Source organism: Meleagris gallopavo, chromosome 2 (genome assembly GCF_000146605.3).
Source record: "Meleagris gallopavo isolate NT-WF06-2002-E0010 breed Aviagen turkey brand Nicholas breeding stock chromosome 2, Turkey_5.1, whole genome shotgun sequence".
Lineage (NCBI taxonomy): Eukaryota > Metazoa > Chordata > Aves > Galliformes > Phasianidae > Meleagris > Meleagris gallopavo.
Genome location: NC_015012.2, coordinates 37,694,005 through 37,707,670, shown reverse-complemented (window position 1 = coordinate 37,707,670; position 13,666 = coordinate 37,694,005).

Genomic DNA, 13,666 nt, shown 5'->3' with positions numbered 1-13,666 from the left:
ATGATCTTAGAGGTCTTTTCCAACCTTACTGATTCTATGATAGATTTTCCTACTGATCGTAACAGATTCTACTCTTCTTAGACAGAATTCTTGCATTTCAACTCATTGCATTTCAGCAATAACTGTTACCATTCCTCTCTTCATCTTGCATGTTTGTCTTAGAATTTTAAATATAAATACCTTTTGGTAAGTGTTATGAAAGCCTAAGATTCTCAAGATTTAATGATTCTTCGTGTGCTCACCCTGGTACGCTGCTCTTGACTGAAAAGCAAACTAGTTCTTGTAAGATCTACCATAATTAACATTCAGATGCAAGTTGAATCATCCATCATATGATGAATAGACGAGAAACAGTAAATGAAAAGTGATATTTTATAAATTCATAGACTTAAAATCAGTTAACACAGAGAGAGTTTGCCCAATGGCACTTTAATGCATTAGATTAATTTGCTGGAAGACTAAAGAGGAAAGCAAGATTTAGTTTCCTAGGGTGGTGAAAGCAATGTCTCATAAGTCTTAATCACATTCTTATTCTGCTATCAGCTGTGTCCTTTCGAGTAAGACTTACTGAAAACAATAGGTCTTTTGAACAACTTAAATGTGTGTAAGAACTTCTTACGCTCTTCTCCCACAAAATTAGGGTACATCTGCTTCCCTTAGCTGAGAACTGAAATACCAAAATAAAACTTTAACAGTTTTTTTCAGTCATGATAGCCATATAAAACTCCATCATCTTTTGATACCCAAGGCTGCAAGCACATTTTAAAAGCTTCCTTTTATTCCTTCTGGGTACAGCGGAAGAGCAGAGCCAATTTCTGCCCAGATATAAATATTTGACACCTGCTTGTCCTTGTGGATTATGTGGAAGATTGAACTTCAACCTATTCACTTATCAAACCCAATTAGACTCCTCATTCCTCCAGCAACGGTGGTAATGTGCACACTGCTAAATCTACTACTCACAACGATGAAGATAGAAACAGCAAAAATCAGCTGAGGGCGAAGGTTTGCTTTGCACTTGGAAATGCAAGGATCATCTTGCAGATGATGTGTAGCTTCAGTGTAGAACTTGGAACCTTATGTTCCAGCTAATTATCTATTTGAGCATTTAACTGTAAGGTAAGGAGCCTGACAAAGTAATCTATTAAGAAATAAGTACAATGGTGCAGCAAAATCAAAACTGTTTAAAGAAATAGACTTTCTTTACCTAGCATTAGTAATCTGCATGATGATGCATATGGGGCAGAATTATTAATTATTCCACCTTTACAAGTGGCATAATTTAACAAGCTAGCAGTTCAGTATAAGCATAGCAGAATTAACTGCCTTAATGTTTGTTGTTTTTTTTTTAATTTGCTATTCAAAGTTTAAAGAGGTGTCTTCCTTCTTCTGCAACATAGTGCTATAGGATTTCCTGGGAGTAATTATTTCTGAGCTTCCTTAAGCCTCCCCTTGCTATAACTGCTAGCTGTCATTTGTGGCTATATGAGAGTAGTTTGCAGGGTAGATGTAAAAGAGGAATTATGCAGCATTAATTCTGGGCCTCTTCTCTGGATTGTACAAATTAGAAGCATACTGCAACCAGATTGAGTGGTTAAGAAATGAAGGCTTGCTAGATGCAGTTCCCATATGAGGAGATGATGACCTCATCATTAGCCCTAACTATACAGACCACAAGCTGAAAGATCATGTTTTGGTGGGACTGACTGCAGAGGATGCAGGACCCTGACTCTGAAGTGAGGAGGACACAGGAAGCACACATGGCTGAGTGCAGAGTCCAGCTTCATTTCCTGTGCTGCGATGAGAGGAGCTGCGTTATGTGGTATGGTGGAGGTATTGTGTTGCTACCCTTGTTTTGAATAATGAGTCTGAGGCTATAAGGAGGAGGAGGAGAGGACCTATTTTTCTGCTTACGCTGATTTAATTCCCTTTTAAACCTTATTTCAAAGTGCCTCTATTCTAATAATTAATCCTCTTGAGATCAGTTAAAGTGTAAGATATCAGTCCCTAAATGCATGTTGAATATGGGCTTCTAGAGATGAATAGGTGTGAAAATGACTGTTTCAAAATACTTTTAAGCTTTATCTCAGGGAATTAAAGATATTTCTTCAAGAATAAAAAAGAATGTGTAGAAGAACTATAAAATGGTTGCAGTTTTAGCCTCGCAGCTCCAAAAAGTCCAAAAAGCAAGTGCGTTGCTTTTTTTTTTTCCCCCAGCATCTGCTGTTCTGTTCAAAGTAAGCACGGGGAAAAGTTCTGGAAGCAGTGAGAAATGGGGAGGCAGCACCGCTGACAGGGAAATTGCCCTGGGTCCTTGCCGCCTGAATGTGTTCTTTATAGGTGCTTCAAAACCAAATAATCACTTAAAAACCAAACCAAACAACAATGGAAAATCAAACCAGCATAATAAAGTTTTTGTAGCTTCATTTCTCTTTTATTGTTAAATCAAAATATAGAGCTGCTCTGAAAATAATGCCTCCTATTAGTTTGTGTCTGCCTACCTTGGAGGCAGATGTCGGTGGTACAGCAGTAGAGGTTGAACCTTCCCAGCAACATTCTACTACTTTTTGTTGCTGTGTGACAAATGGCAGAAGAGGGGCAGTCTGACAAAATGGTGCCTGCTATGGAAGTGCATATGAAACAAAGGTGTACCATGCAGAAAGAAACGGCATTCATTTCATGGTATCATGTCATGAACTTTTTCTTCAGCAAGAAATTGTGTGATCTACACAAGATCACAGAATCACAGAATGGCCCAGGTTGGAAGGAACCTCAGGTAACATGAATCTCCAACCCCCCTGCCACAGGCAGCGCCACCAACCTCCACATTTAATACCAGACCAGGCTGCCCAGGACCCCATCCAACCTGGCCTTGAACACCTTCAGGGACAGGGCATCCACAACTTCTCTGGGCAGCCTGTTCCAGCACCTCACCACTGTCTGTAAAGAACTTCCCCTGACATCCAACCTAAATCTCAACTCCCTCAACTTAAAACCATTTTCCCTTGTCCTGCAGTTATCAACCCTTTCAAAGAGTTGATTCCCCTCCTGTCTGTAGGCTCCCTTTAGGTACTGAAAGGCTGCATTGAGGTCACCCCGCAGCCTTCTTTCCTCCAGGCTGAATAAGCCCAGCTCCCTCAGCCTGTCTTTGTAGGGGAGGTGCTCCAGTCCCCTGATCATCTTTGTGGCTCTCCTCTGGACCCTCTCCAACAGCTCTCTGTTCCTCCAGTACTGGGGGCTCCAGACCTGGACACAGTACTCCAGATGGAGCCTCACAAGAGCAGCGTAGAGGGGGACAATCACCTCCCTGTCCCTGCTGGCCACCCCTCTTCTGATGGAGCCCAGGATACCATTTGCTTTTTGAGCTGCAAGAGCACACTGCTGGCTCATGTTAAGCTTTTCATCTACCAAGACCCCCAGGTCCTTCTCTGCAGGGCTGCTCTCAAGGACTGAAGATAGTCCTCAGCCAGTAAAATGATATGCACTGTCTTTTGGGATAGGAAAGGGATGATCCTTCTAGATTTCATGGAACCTGAACAAATCACGAGCACTCACTGTTACATCACAATGCTGACAAAGCTGAAGGCTCAAACTTTCTCCTGCAACATGTTAACACCAGGTCCTACACCATTTTGAAGATGGTGGAGCAGATTGCCAACCTCATCTGTAATTTTCCACCACATTCACTATATATTCTGGATTTTATGCCTTTTGATTTCCATTTGTTCAGGCTGTTGAAAGACGGATTGTGTAGATATTTTCCTAGCTACAATGCCATCATAGCAGCTGTGAAACTGGGCCACCTCCACGTGTGCACTGTGCATAGCATACAGAGTCTCATTCATTGCTGGCAAAAATGCACAGCTAATAGTGGTGACCATTTCAAAAAATCGTGTTTTGTACCTGAGAATTTACTCTATCAAAGTGTTATTGTGTTCTTTGCATCTATTGTTGTTTCCATGGAAATGAATAGAATGTATTACCTTCAAAACAACCTATGTACTTAACAAAATCCAATCTGTGGGACAAGCATCCATTCGGTTGGAACTGTAAGCTTAATTGCTTACAGTTACTAATTTTCGTCGGGGGGGCTTAGCCCACTTCAACCTGTTTCTAAAGCTGGCAAGTGGTAAAACTTAAAACTACTGTAATTTTATGAGACAAATCAATGTTCTTTGATAGCGTTGTGCCCTATTTTTCTTCCCTTAAGAGCCTGTAACTGTAAAGTCATTTGTGATATAGTAGATTGCTTGTAATTTTGAAAGGTCATTGGGAGGACTTGTCAGCTTGTCTTGGTCTGAAAAAGGAGAGAAAGCAAAGAATAGATGGCTCTCTGCAATATAAGTTGGCATCTTCAGAAGTTTGTTACTTTAAGATGTTAGGTTAGAGTTCATATGTGTGATATTTTCTCTCACACTAATGCAGAAATTATGCTCAAGAGATTGAAGGCAAAAATATGTAGATAATGCCTGGGTCAAAAATTGTTTTCACATGCTGAATTATTTATAACCTGGCTTGATCTTTCTGTTAAGCTTCTTGTGTCCACTAGATGTCACCAACGTATGCCATTCTCACTCAAGTTTCTATCCTTTTATATGAGATTTGAGTTAACAGGAAGATTTGTTAAAATTTGTGGTACTTTTTATACATGGACACGTAATAGATAAAAAATGAGTAAGATGTTGCAAGGAACAGAAATAACATATTACTGTTTTGAGTAGAGGAATGAGATCTCTCACCCAATTAGACTCTGCCACACACCTTGTAAATCCATTTCTTCCCTAATTCTTCTCTAAGACATTTACCAGCTAGCGTAATCAGAACTGTGGCTTTTTGCACGCTCCTGATCATCCAGAACCAGTTGAGGCAGCATATGTACAGTTCAAAAAGAGTTCACTTACTGATTTTTTACTGTTGCTGTATATAGCGTTGAGCTCTGATGTTAACTAACAGTAGCAATGACAGGGAGCAAGCTAGGAAACGTGGGTAGGAAAGTGTGCAGTACAGAGTGGGACACATAAACAGTGAAGCTATAGCTTTGGACAAGTTCCTTTATGCTTTAGCTGCTTCCTCGAGGGATTAAGGGTGCCTTGCAGAAATGCTGTAAGTTTTAATTATCTCCAATTTTCCAATTAGTTTCCGTTTGGTTTAAAGAAAATCAGGACTGGTCTTAAGGGTAGTAAAGGGCTTTTAAATGTGGCCAGGAATGTTAAATCCTATGTATTTTTTTCTTTGAAGGACCAAATGTAAAGAGGAAAATAGCAGAACTGGCCTAATTTCACATATATTTCTTGAGGGGAAGAGATTCCTTTACTGCTTTTACGTGAAGGAGAAAGCAGTCATCTTGCTGAAGCTCCACAAAGGATATCTGGGCTTACTTCAACTTCTATATGACTTCGTATGCAAGGTTCATGAAGGAGACTTATTTGAAGTCTCATCTTACCTGAGGGAACTTAGTGAGGGACACAAACTGTGTGTATGGACTAGTTTCTTTACCAGGCCTTCTTAAAACTCTTCTGTTCTACCTGTATGAACAGCAAATTACTGAAGGTTTCTATCGTGTTGCAAAACTCATTTAGCTATGCAGATTGCTTTTTCAGTGCTTATTGTACCTCACAAATACTCTGTATGTCCTTGCTCCTCTCACAGAGATGTATTTTTCTCTCTCCTATTCATTGTTGCAACTCCCTTTTTTAAGGATTCCTGCAAGTCTTGTAGATTTGTTTCATGAGGAGGAGATATTGAAGAAAATAGACCCTTGTTCCATATCCTCATTTCCAGGAAGAAGAGAATTCAGATACTTCAGTTAGATCACAATCCTAGCCTATCTCATGTTCTTCTCCTGTGTCTTGACAGAGGAAAACTAAGTACTGGCTAGCACAGTACATCACATGATTTTTCTTTTGTGTTTCAGGTACTGCTGTGACCTTCACATGTCCTCAGAAGCAAGCAGGTCAGGCTGTAGTGCCACTGGCAGCACTTTTCTCTCACCCATAAATAGCAAGCCAACAATTACAGAAAGCCGTGGTCATTTGAATTGGTAATACAGGCTCGGTATATAATTCCACCGCCACCCAAGTGAGCAAAGTTTAATGACTTTCTGCAACTATCTCATCTTTTATTCTCGCTCCTGTGAATGCACTCTGTTGTTTCTGTGACTTGCTGATTCTTACGGATGGAAGTCACGCACCTCTGCTGCTCTTTGCATCGTCTCAAGAGCAGATTGATCGGGTGCTCAAGAGCGTGTCTGCCATCAGCAGCTAATGTAGCTGTGTACACAGTGCTGATGAGCCACACAATAACGGATGAAAAAAGGCCTGTTTTTTCAAGCCATAATTCTTCTCCACATACAAAGCATTGTCAGTGTCAATTTTTAACAGAACGGGTCTCTGTGAACATGCCATTGTACCTGCGAGCAGCAGCACTCTGTTTCAGTTACAGTTCTGGAGGCATTTGTCTCTAACACCTCAGCGTTCATCATATACGGAGCGCTATATTGCCTTTTGAGGTTTTTGTAGAAGATTTGATCTGTCTTTGGTGTAAAAGCATGCCCGAGTGGAAGCTTTTTTTTAAGGCTTTTAAAGAAGAGGAATCCCTTCTCAGAAGGATGTTCCAGCTCCTTTTCTTGGTACGTGGATAAGGAGATGGACTCAGGATGACAAGACGATATGAATGTATGAGTTCACTAGGCCTGCATGCCTCTGCATGAGTTCTCTTATATTCAGCCTTTCTCCTAGTCATATTGTTTCCATGACCTTCATGTTCTCTCTTGAATTTTTGTTCTGCTATTTGAGCCCTGTTAAATGCTGTCTGCAGCCTTTCATTCTGATCTGTTCTGGTACTTTAAGGACATTGTCAATAGATGTTTTGCCCTGTATTCCTTCAGGAATTTGTGATACTTTCTTTTGAGGAAAAAAATACCGGGAACAGATTTTAAGCCACAAAGTAGACTGACAGTAGAAGTATTTGTTCCCACATGGCATATTGGAAATGCACACTGGACTTCCCTTATGCAGACGAATGTACCAGAAACATCAAAAAATGTTTTTAAATAATGAGCTTCAGTCATGTCAGTAAAAATGTTTTGTTAGATGTAGACAATTTTTATTTATTGAACGTTTTTGAGTCTGAAATATTTATGTCAGTGACCTATTACTACTTTCTTCTACTGTTGTTTTACTTGTTTGTTTTAATTTGCAGATTTCATGATAAAGGATATTCTTGGCAGCATGAATATACTCGTGCCCATTCTGTCCCATTACAGAGACCTAGAAAATAATCTTTTACGTGTACGTTTTTTGGGTTTATTGCATTCTCCAAATCAAATCCAGAACTAATCACCTGTTTTTTGTTGTTTGTTTTTTTTTTTTAAATCCACCAGTGACTGTTTGACCCCAGGTATAGCAAACTTTTTTTTTTTTTAGCTGTATTTTTTTATTCAATTCAAAATCAAATCATTCCTATACTAGGAACCACATGCTTCATATCTCTTCTCCATTTTTCTGGAGAATAAGAGAGCATCCAAATATCCTGTGCTGAGCTTCAGCAGGGTGACTACTATCTCCTTCATGTAAAGCTTTATGTCCTTCTTATATAGTGGCACCCAAACTGTACCCAGTGCAGGAGGCAAGGCCACACGGAGCAGAGGGGACAATCCCTGCCCTCTCCTGCTGGCAGTGCTGGGCCTGGTGCAACCCAGGGTATGGCTGGCCCTTTGGGTTGCCAGGGCATGCTGCTGGCTCGTGTTCAACTTGCTGCCAGCCGCAGCCCCCAGAGCCCTCCTGAGAGATGCCAGCTCCTGGCAGGTTTCCACACTCCCCTGGTTCACCTGGCCCAGGAACTCCCTGGGGGCCAGCATCCTCAGGCTGCTGAACAATGTGTCTGTGTGGGAATGAGTTCCTCAGTGAGAGACTCCATTTTCTTCCTATGTTTTCCCAAATGCTGGGGCTACTAGAGCTCCCATGTCTTCTCTGCTGTTTCTTTTGCAATTGGTAGCAATTTGCTTTGTGAAGTGTCTTCTGAAGTTGTTTCCTCTCTGGCAATCCTGTTTTTAAGTATCCTTTTTTACAGGTATTTCTTTCTTGTGATTTAGCATTTCCATTCAGTGTCGAAGGAGCCAACAGCCTGACAGCCCTTGCAGTGAGAAAGCTGATCTCTTTAGCCGTCTGGTCTCACCACGACTCTCTGATAGGTGATTATGGAATCTGCCACATCTGACTTTAGTCACAAATACAGAACTGTAAAACACCAAAAGAGCTTTTTTTGTAACTGAATTTCCAGCAGCTTGCTTTCACTTGAAAGAGAGTGTTTCTGAAGCTGGTTTCTGCAGGTGTGATTGTATTGCCAGCACTGGCTCTGTAATCCAGCTGGGGACTGAGCTTGTAGCAGGGATGAGTCAGCATGGCTCCTCTGAGAACCACATTTTTCCTGCAACATCCCTTCCACACAGCCCATTAGGGCCTGGGTGCCTTGGGATCACCGTGGGAAGCAAGGTGAGAAATCACTTGCAGCCTCTCTACTCTTGCAGTGTGCAGATGCTGTTAACCTGATCTCAGGCTTGCTGTGTTTGTGATGTGGTTCCATGGGAGTGTAAAATAATACTTGCAGTATTTAGTTAAGCACAATCTGTACAAAACAATTATGAGTGTGATGTGTGTGTACCAGGAGAAAATTTTTAACAGGCTGTGGAGCTGTATAAGAGGCAGAATGGATTCAGTATCTTGTGACTGTGTAAGGTGAAGATGTGGAAAGAAATACAGCTCATCTTTGCCAGTTCCAACAGTTTGTGTTGTAATAGAGAAGATTTTTTTAGAAAGCTAATTTTAAAAAGTCTATAGTATTTTCTTTGAGGGGCTTGGAAGTATTTCAGTGCTAATATATTCCACTGATCTCTGGTGAGACCTCACCTGGAGTACTGGAGTACAGATGTAGAACCCTCAGTATAGGAAAGGCATAGACCCATTGGATAATATACAGAGGTGGGCCACAAAAATGATCCAAGGGATGGAACACCTCTCAGGTGAGAGAGCTGTGGCTATTCAGCCTGGAAAAGAGAAGACTCCAAAGAGACCTGAGAGTAGCCTTTCAATATCTAAAGAGGAGCTACAGGAAAGAAAAGGACAGACAGGGTCTGTTGTGACAGAACAAGAGAAAATAGTTTCAATCTTAAAGAGGGCAGATTTTGGTTAGATATAAGGAAAAAGTCTTTTTCAGTGAGGGTGGTGAGGTATTGGAACAGTTGCCCAGAAATATGATGGATGCCCCATCCCAGGAGAATGTCAAGGCAAGACTGGATCAGGCCCTGGGCAACCTGGTCTGGCTGTGCATGTTCCTGTTCACTGCAGAGGAGCTGGACTAGATGGCCCTTAAATGTTTCTTCCAACTTTAAGAATTCTATGATTCTATGAATCTATGAAGATGTGCTTGGAAGAGGGAACTGGTTATTTTAAGGAAGAGCTTTGTTCTGGGAATTCCTCACAAACTCCTTTTCTGCAAATGTTAAAGCCCTGCACCCTGGTTTTCTTGAGCATCTGGTAACAGCTTTGCATGGCACCAAAGCTCAGTTGTAATTTGGGATACCGTAGATGTTCCTTTCCATCATTATTACATGGAAGATATTTGCTGCATATTCTTGCACAATTAGGTTGACATGACACTTCGTATTTTTACTTAATATTTTATTTTCTAATAAGATTTCAGATCTGCCACAGGATCATTTTTCCACAAACCTCTTCTTCTTGTTGCTGTCCTGTTATACTTTATCACTCTTCACTTAAAATCAGCTTAGCATATGGTTTTATGTGTGTGCAGCAAACTAATGATTAATTGAACAAATGCCCTAATAGAAGAATTGATACAGTATGCAAGAACTGGTTCATCTTTAATCCAATATTAGCACATTCCGGGGACTGACTGTAAATTCACCTGTGTGAGAGGTTCAACAAGATTTATTTCAAAGAGCAGATGGGGCCAGATCACCACAGGGTAGAAGTGGCTGCAGAGCATGAGTCTATGCGTGGTCGTGGTACTGATGTGTGCTAATTGGAAAACCCACAGTTCTTTAGCTCTATTGAATTTGCAGCCAAACGCAGATCTGTCTGGGCATGGGGCACTGAGCTTCATGGCATGGTCTTGGGCTGCTGAAACCTGCCCTGGGGGGCCACGTGAGGAGACCCCAGTCCCCTGGGAGCTCTGGCCACTCTTCTGCCTCATTCCTGGTAGTGACAGATTTCAGGCCAGGAGACCAGGCTGTGGGTTTGTTTTGCACCTGCTTCTTAGGTTTACAGCCCTGCTCCTGCTTGTCACCTCTGCCCAATTAATTTTATGCATTACTGCTCCTGCCAAGATTTTCCTGCTCATATAGGAGAAAAGATATTTTAAGAAAACGTAATAACTGCAGGTGAAGGTTTTAATGCGTCTTGCAGGCACAGAGGGGACAAGTGGTTGCAAGTACATGTGAGAAGAACCTGTTTTCTTTGCAACTTAGTGTGCTGAAATAAAAATTGTTGACTACTTTCCCATGTCACGGTTCAGGCAGAAGGTTGGAAATCTGAGAAAATTAGTTTAAGTGAGGGACAAGGCCAACTTCCTGAAATTGGATTTTTCCTGTTAACCATCTTTGATTGTACCTGCTTGGTGGGTATAAAGCAGGAGGATAGGTTAAAAGGAAAAAGCATATAATAAGAAATGATGTGTTAACAGCTAGAGAATGGAGCTTAGAAGAAATTTCTAGAAGTGCTCTGTGGAATAATGCACGTATATTACAGCATTTTCAATTGCTGTGAAACTGCACAGCTTTGCTCCAGCTTTCTGTTTGTCTGTGTCAATCTCAGCAGCCAGCTGAGCTATCAGCTCTATCCTTCCTTGCCATTTGCCCTCAGTAATTGCATTGGGCTGGATTGTTGATGCAGTGCACTTGGTGGGGTGCATTGCCTTGGCCTGTGATAAGCCAGCAGTTGTTATCTCTCACCAACACTGTGCCGTGAAATTCTGGTAGCATGATACCAAGCAGCAGAAGAGATAATGGCATTTCTAAGTGACAGAATTACCATCTCCTCTACAACCATTACTGAGATCCTCCATGAATAGAGTAAGATGCACAGAACCAGTAGACATTAAAAATGCAGAGGAATTGTAGTGTATCTTCTCCAACTGGCCTCTTTTTATCCTTTCCTCATCCCCTTCCCCTTCCCTTCACAGTGCATACCTTCCGCTAAGAATTCAGTGTTAGGGTGAGATCACAGAATCACAGAATGGCCAGGGTTGGAAGGGACCTCATGAATCTCCAATCCCCCTGCCACAGGCAGGGTCACCAACCTCCACATTTAATAGTAGACCAGGCTGCCCAGGACCCCATCCAGTCTGACCTTGAACACCTTCAGGGACGGGGCATCCACAACCTCTCTGGGCAGCCTGTTCCAGCACCTCACCACTCTCTCTGTAAAGAACTTCCCCCTGACATCCAACCTAAATCTTCCCTCCCTCGACTTAAAACCATTTTCACTCGTCCTGCAGTTATCAACCCTTTCAAAGAGTTGATTCCCCTCCTGTCTGTAGGCTCCCTTTAGGTACTGAAAGGCTGCATTGAGGTCACCCCGCAGCCTTCTTTCCTCCAGGCTGAGGAGGTGTCTTTGTAGGGGAGGTGCTCCAGTCCCCTGATCATCTTTGTGGCTCTCCTCTGGATGCTCTCCAACAGCTCCCTGTCTTTTTTGTACTGGGGACTCCACACTTGGACGCAGTATTCCAGATGGGGCCTCACAAGAGCAGAGTAGAGATAATTAGTTGCAGCAAAGTTCAAAGTTTGATGAAGCACTTTCTGAGGAGTTACTGAGTTTTCTCTCTCCCTATGTCTGATAAAACAGAGAGAAAATACGGAGAGAAAAGAACAATTCTCAAGGACAGTAGACTGAAACATTAGTATGTGGAAAATACAGAATTACACAGGCAGCAGAGAGCAGTAAGAGGGCAAGACAACTGCTAGTAAGGGAATTACCCTGTTTTCCCCAGCACTACTTGTAATCACCAGATTTGTGTCCACCAGAAAACTGCCATTCTCTCATCTCAGCCCAGCTATGCTTTTGTTTCCACAGTACCCTAGGACAGAACCATAAGTTAGATGAGCATATATCCCCTTTCGCTCCATTTCCAGCTTGGAGTCTCGTAACACCACTGGGTTTTTCTGCCTGTGAGCAGCCCCAGGCTGTGTGCCCTTAATGGGGACCTGAGGGGCTGGCAGCTGGTGTGAGAAGATGCGGATGTGACTCGCAAAGGATGGTGAAGGAGGAGCAGACATTACCCAAAGATCGACTGAAGAGCTGAAATCTGAGAAATGCTGTTTGTTTGTCAAATAAACAGAAACCAGTGTTCTTATTGTTTGTTTCTAACGAAAACCCTTTGTTGAGATGAAATCGATGCTCGCTGCTTTGTGATAGAATTTGTGGCTGCTTTGTATTTTCTGTCAGACACACAGAACATCAAAAGTACACTTTCACAACTGAGAATCATTAGGTCTTGACGGTATTACTTTGCTTAAGGACAGTAAGGGCAGGTAACTGTCATTGTGATGGGCAGCTGATTGTCATCTCATTGGAAGAAATGCAATTCAGTCATCTCAGAGGAAGGGAGAAAATTACAACATTGGATTTTCTTTCAGCACAAATAAATAAAAGGCTCAAATGAAACCCTGTGGCTGGTGGGAACATCGCAGAGCCTGTCACACCCTGTGCTGCCTCTCCCCTCCTCTCCGGCCTCAGCACGACAGAAAACATCTCACTGGAAAGATCATAATGTTTGGACTTTTGTTACAGCAATTCAGCAATCTATTTGTTGCTGTCTTCTAAAATGCCTTTCCTACACCATGATTTAAAATACTGTGGTTTTTGCCTGGCTACCAGAATCACTATGTTTTTTTGCAAGGCAGAGGTTTCCAAGCCAGATTAGGCCAACAAACTACTGCTTTATCTGCATGCTTTGGTAAAAGATCGTATGCTGAACAGCTCACTGAGTGAGACAGCTTCTTCCAGAGTCAGGTGCTGTACCCTGAGGTGGGCATTACTGGGTGGAATAGGCTGCTCTGCTGCAGTGTACACTGTCTTTAACATGGCTTTACTTTGCTGATGTGGGAAGAAAGGTAATTTTAAGAAGCTCAGTGGCATCGAGGTGAGAGGTATTACTAGGAGCGCTGCAGCCAGGTGGGTGAGACAACAACTTCCCCTTCAGCTCCCAGATAAAGCAGTCATCTGGACTCATGCATTTATAGCATATCACGTGTGCAGGAGCCTGGCACTTTACAGAGAAGGAAAATGCATTTTGGGTGCTTAGATAGGCCTGGTGCATGCTGTAGGATTAGCCCAGAGCTGATGGATATCCATTTCAGCCACCTTGTGATAAAGGGAGTCTACAGATTGCAAAAGCACTGCCTTGTGGCCTGTCTGGGCTAATGAAGGTGAACTCTCCAAGGCCCAAGCTTCTTCACCAGCTGAAGTTTTAATGGTCTTGCTTACTATGGAAGCAACCAATATGAGCATGAGCTGTGGGGTAAATTTGTTGTCCCTGAAATAGCCTGGTGCTACCTCCTGAGAGCACTCTTGTGTTATACTGCCCAAGTAACCTTCACTTGCTGCACAGGTAATTTTTTTTTTGGTCTGTTTTACAATTGCTGTTTAGT